The sequence below is a fragment of the Peromyscus maniculatus genome, chromosome 21 (genome assembly GCF_049852395.1).
Source record: "Peromyscus maniculatus bairdii isolate BWxNUB_F1_BW_parent chromosome 21, HU_Pman_BW_mat_3.1, whole genome shotgun sequence".
NCBI lineage: Eukaryota > Metazoa > Chordata > Mammalia > Rodentia > Cricetidae > Peromyscus > Peromyscus maniculatus.
Window position 1 is genome coordinate 893,042 of NC_134872.1, and position 9,583 is coordinate 902,624.

Consider the following 9,583-nt stretch of genomic DNA (forward strand, 5'->3'; position numbering starts at 1 on the left):
GAGTGTATATAAGTAAAACCATTTTGGGGAAAGAATGTCACATTATGTGACAGACAACATTTTAAATCCTCTTTCCTGGGTCTCAACTCAAGTATTCATAATGTATATGGAAGAGGTGTTTCTGTAAGGAAACACTTTGAGAAGAATGCCAGTCTGGTGACTTAAGGTCTAGGGCCCTAGATCTTGTAAGGACAATAGTCATCTGACTTATGGCCTCTTCACAATCCCTCTGGCCTCTATTTTATCATCTGTGAAATTAGAATAAATATAGCTTATCTGCCATTATGTATACTATTGTGAAAAATAAACACTTAACAGAAAAGTGGTCTAAGGCTGTAAAAATCTATCTGACATATATTAGTCATTAATATTTCTTCTGTTGAGTGGCATGCAGATGTTGATACATTTTTACCATCATTTGGTGGCCTAATATCTCATTAAGTATGAACTCTGTGCAATTTTAGTGAGTGATTCTGTTGTGTCATGATTCACCTTCTTCTTTGAAGTTTTCAGCACCCATGTGTCTTCTCTGTGTTCTTGTACAACTGAAAGCAAGAATGTGTGTGTGTGTGTGTGTGTGTGTGTGTGTGTGTGTGTGTGTGTGTGTGTGTGTTTAAGACAAGGTCTTACTATATGGATCAAACTAGTCATAAACTGTAGGCAACTCTTCTGCCTCAACCACCAGAATGCTGGAATTACAAGTGTGTGCCCTTCGTGCACAATTCAATTACTTAATTAGCCCATTAGATGGCATTAGTTACAAGGCAACTCTAAATGAGATGGAGCAAGTCTAAAGAGCAAATGATATTTCAGTTTTGTTTGTTGTATAACATTTTTTCAAAAATCATTATTATAAAGTCCATATGTTCACTGTGAAAATATATCAAAAACATTAAATGAAATAAAAAAAATTTCATTTCTGGTAAGCTTCAAGACAGCTTCTGGCTCTGATTTAAATACAATAGTATATGGGTATAAACTCTTAGTTAAACCCATTTTAGCAGAGCTCTGAAAGTTGGGCATGATAACAAAAATCTGTAATCCTAGTATTTGAGAAGTAAAGACAGGAAGATCAAAGTTTACAGTGAACTTCAGCTATGTACCTAGTTTAAAGGCAACCAAGGCTACATTAGACCCTACAGAGAAGTGGCAGTGAGAGTTGTATTGGGATCTTTGCAGTGCCTGTTATGTTTAGAACATTACTAGCAGGGTAACAGTAACTATCTCAAAATCACTATGGCCACATCAACCCTACCTCCTATTATATTATCATTCAACTGTACAACTGGAGTTAAGATTCCAGACTTTTTATAGTCCCCCTGCTTCCCTCAGTCAGCAGACTAAACTGTCTTAACCTTTGTGGTAAAAGTCCATAACCAAGTCAACAGTGTCATGAGGCATATTAAGAATCTTACTATTGTATTACTTACCTGGAATCTTAGCTTGTTAGGGACAGTAATTCTGTCTGTTTCTGTCACCCTCACCTCCTAACTTGTAGCTACCATGCATGAGTGCATCTCTGCCCAAATTAGCCAGGCTGGTGTCCAGATTGGCAATGCGTGCTAGAATCTCTACTGCCTAGAACATGGAATCCAGCCCAATGGCCGGCCAGGTGCCAAGTAAGACCATTGAGGGAAGAGATGACTCCTTCAATATTTTCAATGAGATAGGTATATAGCAAGCATATGCACAGGACAATGTTCCTAGACCTGGAACCCATAGTTATTGATGAAATTTTCATTGGCACCTACTATCAGCTCTTCCACCCTGAGCAGCTGCCAATAACTATGCCCCTGGCTACTACATCATTGGAAAAGAAATCACTGACCTGGACTTAGACCTGCTGATGGAGTGGCCTTCTGTTGATTATGGAAAGAAGTCCAAGCTGGTATTCTCCATTTACCCACAACACCAGGTTTCCACTGCTGTTGTTGAGCCCAACAATTCCATTCTCACCATTCATACAACTTTGGAGGACTTTGATTGTGCCGTCATCGAGACAATGAGGCTATCTATGACATCTGTCTTAGAAATCTTGATATTGAATGCTCAGCCTCTACTAACTTTATTCACCTTGTTAGCCAGATTGTGTCTTCCATCATTGCTTCCCTCAGATTCAACGATTCCCTGAATATTGGTCTGACAGAATTCCAGACCAAGCTTTTTCTCTATTCCTGCATCCACTTCCCTCTGGCTACATATGCTCTTGTCATCTCTGCTGGGAAAGGCTACCATGAGCTGCTTTCTGTGGCAGAGATCACCAATGCCTGCTTTGAGCCAGACATCGAGATGCTGAAATGTGACCATTGCTATGGTAAATACATGTCCTGCTGCCTGATGTGCCATGGTGACATGGTTCTTCTAAAGATGTCAGTGTTGCCATTGAAACCATCAAGACCAAGAGTATCATTTAGCTTGTGGACTGGTGCCCCACTGGCTTCAAATTTAGCGTTGATTACTAGCTTCCTGCTGTGGTACCTGATGGAGACCAGCTAAGGTACCAAGAGTTGTGTGCACGCTGAGCAACACCACCACCGTTGCTGAGGCCTAGGCTCACCTAGACCACAAGTCTGACCTGATGTATGTCAAGCATGACCATGCTCAGCTACATGGGTGATGGCATACAGGAAGGGGAGTTCTCTGAGGCCTGTAAGGACGTGGCTGCCCTAGAGAAGGACAGGAAGAGGTTGGTGTGAATTCTGTTGAAGGAGAGGGTGAAGAATGCCAATTCATTCCTTTTAGCCTTGGACATATCAAGCAACAGCTGATAGTAATCAGTGCTTCTAATTAGGTTATCTTCATTCTGTGATCATGCCTATCTTTTCCATATGGACCTGTAGGGATTTTCCATATCTCAAAGTAAAAGCTTTAAGGATGGCAGGGAGAGAACCTTACAATGAAAAATAAGAACATGAGGTAGGAGGCCAGGCATGGTGTTGCATGCCTTTAATCCCAGCACTCAGGAGGCAGAAGTAGGTGGATCTCTGTGAGTTTAAGACCAGCCTGGTCTACATATCAAGTTCCAGGACAGCCAGAAGTACATAACAGAGATAACTGAGAACCAAGGACAAACAAAATATACTACTCTACTTAGTCAAGATGGCTGTCATATAATTTACTCAGCAAGAAATATTGAACTGGGCATGGTGGCATAGAACAGTAATCCTAGCACTCAGGAGGGCTGGCACAAGTTTGGGGCCAGCCTGATCTATAAAACAAGTTCCTGGCCAACAAGGGCTATGGACTGAGACCCAGTCTCAAGTAAATCAGGAGGGAGAAGCAGCTCAGTTGTCATGGTATTTTCTAGCATGCCTAACGTGTTGGGTGTTTTGCTTTGTCTGTCTTTTGTCCCCAGCACTGCATAAATCATATGTGTGATACATAACTGTAGTCCCAACACTTGGGAAGTAGAGGCAGGGGGATCAAAAGTTTAAGATCAGACTCAAGAGTTCTAGGCCAGCCTGGGCTATATGAGACCATGTCTCACAAACAAAAAAAGTGCCAAGGAGCTAGGCTTAAATTTTGCACCAAATAACTAAGCTTAAATCTTGACTCAAGTAGATTGGACAGTTTTGTAAAAATCTATCATTTTCTTGTCTGACCCTGGGATGCTTGAAGAGCCTTGGGACTGAGAGCTTCAGGTCCAGAAGTACCTGGCAGATGCAGATGCACAAAGGGCCACTTGTGGGGAAAACTAATGTTTTCTTCCTGGAGGGAAATGACACAAGGAGAAGAATTTAGGAATTGAATCTTAGAAGCTGTAGAAATGAATGTGGAGAATAACACTAAGGAAAGGGGAAAGGTGTGGTGAGGGGGCACAAACTCTAGGTACCCCACCTTTGTGCCTGGCCCCTGAAAGGCAATCAAAGCTGTTTTATCACAGGTCAAATACCACTTCCTCCCTCCCACATCCTCTTTCACCAGTTCTTTAGGACTGGCTGTGTAGCTCAGTAGTATAGCACTTGACTAGCATGTCTGAGGCTCTTAGTCTTGATCCCCAATACAGGGTGTAGGGGGAGGGAGAAAGCTGGAAAAATACAAGTTATTTGTAACCTAGATCAAGTGAAAGTGCTGGTGTTGATGTAGGGTTAGAATTCAGGAAGGTGTCTAAGGGAAAAATCACTGCATGAAAAAGAATTGAATGTGAAGGTTAGAGATGACCATTTTGCCCTTGGTTTGTCTGTCTGTCTGTCTGTCTGTCTGTCTATCTACTTGAGAAATAAAGTTACTTAGCCCAGGCTGGCCTCAACCCTCTGAGGCTGGCTTTGCATCCGTAATCACAACTAGGGCTTTCTGCATGCTACCAACTGAGGTATTATACATACCAGCCCCCAAGCCAGCCCCCAGCCCCAGCCTCTTGTCCATCATTCCTTTTTAATATAATATTTTTGTTAATTTATTGAGAATTTCACACATACATGCTATGTATTTTGATCATGTTCACACCCCAACTCTTCCCAGATCAACCCTTTATACCCCTCACTCATACTTTTTTTTTAAATGCTGAATGCTGTTTATTGAAGGAGGGAAGAGGTCTTAAAACAGGCTTACAGCACAATGGGAGAACCCCAGAGGGCAGAAGTTGATACAGATGTTTTACAATCTTGCATCTAAGCTGTTAACGCCCATTATGCAGGATACACAGACAAGGAACTTCCCTTAAGCATTCAGGAGGGTGGAACCTGGCAGGGAATTAGCATGGGGAGGATATCAAGGTCAAGGTTAGCAAGCAAGACAACAGCTACCCAAAACGGGGGCCAGGGCCCTCCTCACTCACTCTTTTCACAAGTTTATTGAGGTTGAGTATGTAAAGAAAGGGTGGGGTGGTTGTGGTTCATTCTTTTCAAAAACTTACTCTGTTACATGTCTCTCACTATTACATGCCCAGAAGAAGGAGAAAATGGGGTGGGGTTAGTATTCAGGGGAAAATAAGACAAAATCTTTCCCTCATAGGCTAACATTCTGTGCACAGGTTCAGAATAGTATATCTTTGTTTCTCCGAGAGCCAGACACAACACTTAGCACTGTATGTACCTTGTCTCACAGAACCTCTGTCTCATGAAGTGAGTGGTATAGTGTTAACCCCAAAGATGGGAGAAGAGAGACCACCAACCCAAATTATCGTGGCCAAATTAATTAAAGCGAGCAATTAATTATAGCAAGTTTCTTTATTTGTGTACATAGGCCTCCTCACTCTAAGGAAGGGTAAAAGAGGCCAACACTGATTGTGAGGAAGACAAGGCTTTTAATACCTTATCGGTAGGAGGTTCCCAAATAGGGGGAAATAGGCCAGGTTACAGGAGCAGGACATAATAGGTGGCCAAAACAACGCAACAGGTAGTCATTGTAGAATGTTACTTTAAGATGTGTTACATTTGTTTATGCTGTGGAACATTTGTTTAATGATGCAAAAATGTGTTGCATTCTATCATGTTGCATTTGTTTAACTCCATGAAGCTGTGTTACTGTGCCTGTCTAAAACACCTCATTGGTCTAATAAAGAGCTGAATGGCCAACAATGAGGCAGGAGAAAGGATAGGCGGGGCTGGCAGGCAGAGAGAATAAATAGAAGTCTGGGAGGAAAGAATGAAGGAGTGAGAAAAGGGGCCAACCACCCAGCTACACAGCCACATGGAGTAGTAAGTAAAGAAAGGTATATAGGAAAAATTTAAAAGCCCAGAGGCAAAAGATAGATGGGATAATTTAAGAAAAGCTGGCTAGAAACAAGCCAAGCTAAGGCTGGGCATTCATAAGTAATAACAAGCCTCTGTGTGTGATTTATTTGGGAGCTGGGTGGTGGGCCCCCCAAAGAGTAAAGAGTAAAAGACAATCAACTACAGGTAGTCATAACAACAGGTAGGGTTGCAAGATGGTTATAAACAACTTTTTGAAAAAAGACATGATTGCCATTCCTGGAACCGGCAGTCCAGAACCATTTTGCAGTTAAGGTTACAGGTGGGAGCATAGTGCAATCCTTGAAAAGACAGAGGTTTAACCATAAACAGGAATAAACCTAGTTTGTCTTCACTGTAAGATGGCTTTTAAGCCTATGATGCAGGCAGGCTGGTTCTTCAATAGTCCCCATTTTGTAAATACAGAAATTAACATTTCTTTAACCTATGTGCAGGACCCTTTAGGCTAGTAAAGTGTAGATACAGAATCTGCATCTGAGAATTCCACTTCTGACATAAAGAAGCAAGGTCTCTCATATTAGTATAAGAATTCAAAGAGCTCTAGGAATTCCAGGACACATAATTACCCCATCATATCGTTTTCTCTACTAGAAAAACAGACTGGGATGGGCTATAATTAAGAGGTAGAGTGCCTGCCTAGTCTTTTAGATCCTAGGTCGACCCCCAGAAAAGAAAACAACGGGGAGAGCCTGTAAGGTTCCAAGATGGTCTGCAACGTGACAGCTGCTCAGCTGGGAAACCGCCTGCGCACACAGTCGCTGGCGTCAGAGCCACCGTGGTGACTGACAGTCGGGCCTCCCCAGCCTGGGTCTTGATGGCCCCCGGGTCCACACTGCACAGAAACAGACACGAAGAGGTCAGTGGAGGACAAGCAGGTGACCAGAAGCGGCAAGTCTGAAGCGAAAGGCAAATAAGGTCTTGCCTGGGGGGACGGGGTGTCACAGTGACGCTGGCAGACGGTACAGGCCCCTCCTAGCAACCAATCAGGGTGATCAGGCCATGTACGTCAGCTGTTGCTGGGCAGACTAGATGCCTCTTCCACCCCCTCCTGGCAAGGGCCTGCTGTAAAGGTCTCAGGGAAATGCAAGGATGGGGAGGACAGGGGAAAGATGCTGAAGGAAAAAGTTCCCTTCTGGCTTTCCGATCCAGAACGGGAAGCGCCTTCTGGGGGTCTTTTTCCATGATGATTGCAGCTCCGATAAAGAAATTCCGGTTTTGTTTGTTTGTTTTGTTTCGAGTCAGGAGTTTTCTTTGTATCCCGGTGGTCCTGGAACTCGTTTTGTAGACCTGGCTGAAGAAATTTTTTACACTGTGAGGAAGACATAGTAAAATGTCCCTTTGAATTCTCATACTCAGCTGTCCCAGGGGGCAGCCGCGCCCTGCCCCTACCTACCAAACAGCTAACCGCTTCTTCCCCAGGATAGCCCAAAACCGCCACCCCACCCCACATTTAGAATGGAAAGCAAGCAAGTGCTTGGCCGGCCCCCTTGACTCACTAAACTACGTGATATTCTCTATAAAACATAAAAATATGGTAACTTTTCCTAACAATAATAATTATTATTACGATAACAGAAGACACATAAGAATTTCTTTTCTATTTGTTTTGTTTTATTTGGGGTTTCCATGTTGTTTAGGCCCAGGCTGTCCATGATTTCACTGTACTTTGTAGCCAAGTATCAGCCTGCCACTACCACCAAGTGCCGACATGATAGCACTCACCACCTTGCCTGCCCCGCTAAGAAGACTTGAAGTGTGACATTTTAATCATCAGTAGATGCGGTGGTTTGAATAAGAACGACTCCCATAGGCTCATAGATTTGAATGCTTGGTCACTAGGAAATGGCACTAATTGATAAGGGTTAGGAGATGTGGCCTTGTTGAAGGAAGTATGTCACTGGGGGTGGACTTTAGGGTTTCAAATGTTCATGCCAAGCCCAGTGTCTCATTCTCTCCACATGGATCCAGATGCAGAACTCTCAGCTACCATGTCTGCCTGGGTGCTACCATGCTGATGATGGACTAAACCTCTGAACCTGTAAGCAAGCCCCAATTAAATGCTTTCTTTTATAAGAGCTGCCTTGGTCATGGTGTCTCTTCACAGCAACAGAACACTAAGACAGTCATAGAGCGTAACTGATTTTTTTTCTGATTTTCTACACTGAACTTAATAAACACAACAAGGGGCCTGGAGAGATGGCTCAGAGGTTAAGAGCACTGAGTGCTCTTCCAGAGGTCCTGAGTTCAATTCCCAGCAACTGCATGGTGGCTAATAACCACCTGTAATGAGATCTGGCGCCCTCTTCTGACCTTCAGGCATACATGCAGGCAGAATACTGTATACATAATAAACAAATTTAAAAAAATAATAAAAATAAACACAACAAAATGAAAGTAAGGCCACCCACTCACACACCCCACTTCCACAGCAGCAAGTATTCAGATCCCACACTGCTGCTCTTCTCTTCGATTCATTAAATCCTCTGCATAATTTCCCTATGTTTTAAAAGAAGTTTGAAGCAAACTGATAAAGGAAAATAGATTAGTTTACATTTTGGCCAAAGTGTATTTATACAAAATTTATAAAAAGTCATAGTACAAAGGCTAAGGATCTCCAATTAACTAAGATAGGCTAGCTGGTCCTTTCCTAGAAGAAAGGGGACCTGGCTTCTCAGTTGTTTCTTAAACAGTTTTCTGGATTGAATCCCGGCTGAGGAAAAGAGGGTCCCCTTAAAGGCCCCTCAACTTGAAAAAACAAAGAGTCCGGTTTTGTGGGATAACAGCAGAGTTGTTTTATATATAATTCTATTTCATTTGATAGTTGGAGAGCTCAAGTCTTTGTGTCTTTTATTTGGAGGTGAGCTTCAGGTTCCAGACCCCCATTCTTGTTAAGTGGAAAAGGTGACACTCTGACCTGGCAGGCATAGTGGCACATTTCTGTAATCTCCCCATCTGGAAGGCAAAGCCATAGGCTCAGTAGATTAAAGTTATCCTCAGCTATAGAGTGAGTTCCAGGCCAGCCTGGACATAACAAAAAAAAGTGAATCTAATAACTAAAGGGTAGGGCACAACTGAGTCAATATGCAGCTTTCGACCATATGCAGCGTCTAACGTCTGTTTCTCAAGCACACATTTGATAGAAAACTGAATCAAGCTGGTTCACATCAGCATATTATTTCTACAGCAGACTTATGAGGCATCTGACTAAATGGAGATAACTATTGACAGTCTATCAGTCATTGGGTCACAGTGGACTCTTCACATTCATGCACACCACTATGATACAAGCAGAGTAGACCTCATAGGCATGTAGTCAGGGTCCCATTGTTAGGTAGCTGTTAACAGATTGAAAAACATTAGAACTGGACTTCTCCTTCATAATAAATATCTTATAAAGCCAATGGGGAACTTCAGGACTCTAATTATTGATCAGAGGAATGGTACCTGAGCTATTTCTGTCCCTGAGAGGAGACTGGACATCCTAAACTGCTCAGGGGGTCATTAATGGATATCTCTCTTACCCTGCTTCTGGGAGCCCTAAACCCTGTAAGATTATTATATTTTATAATTGAGCCCAGCATATACCATGCTGTTAAATGGTTATTAGTTTAAATTGACTAAATACACTTTTTATTTCAGTCCAGTAGATTGTTTTTTAAGGTAGCAACCTAAACATTGCAGAATGCCTAGATAGATTAGTATGAAATGTATGTACAATAAGATACTGTGCATTTGTGTAAAAATAACAAGGGTATTATTTGGGTGCTGATAAGGAAAGATCTCCTAGAAAAAAAAACAGAAATGCAAATTAAAATGATTTTGAGATTCTATCTCACCCCAGTCAGAATGGCTATCATCAAGAACAAAAATAGTAACAAATGTTGTCTAGG

At 42.3% G+C, this 9,583-nt stretch overlaps 1 pseudogene; it reads left to right on the plus strand.

The window, feature by feature from the left end:
• The first annotated feature begins 1,503 nt into the window (after nt 1–1,503).
• Nucleotides 1,504–3,748, plus strand: LOC102920714 (tubulin alpha-1B chain-like; annotated as a pseudogene).
• Nucleotides 3,749–9,583: the final 5,835 nt, after the last annotated feature.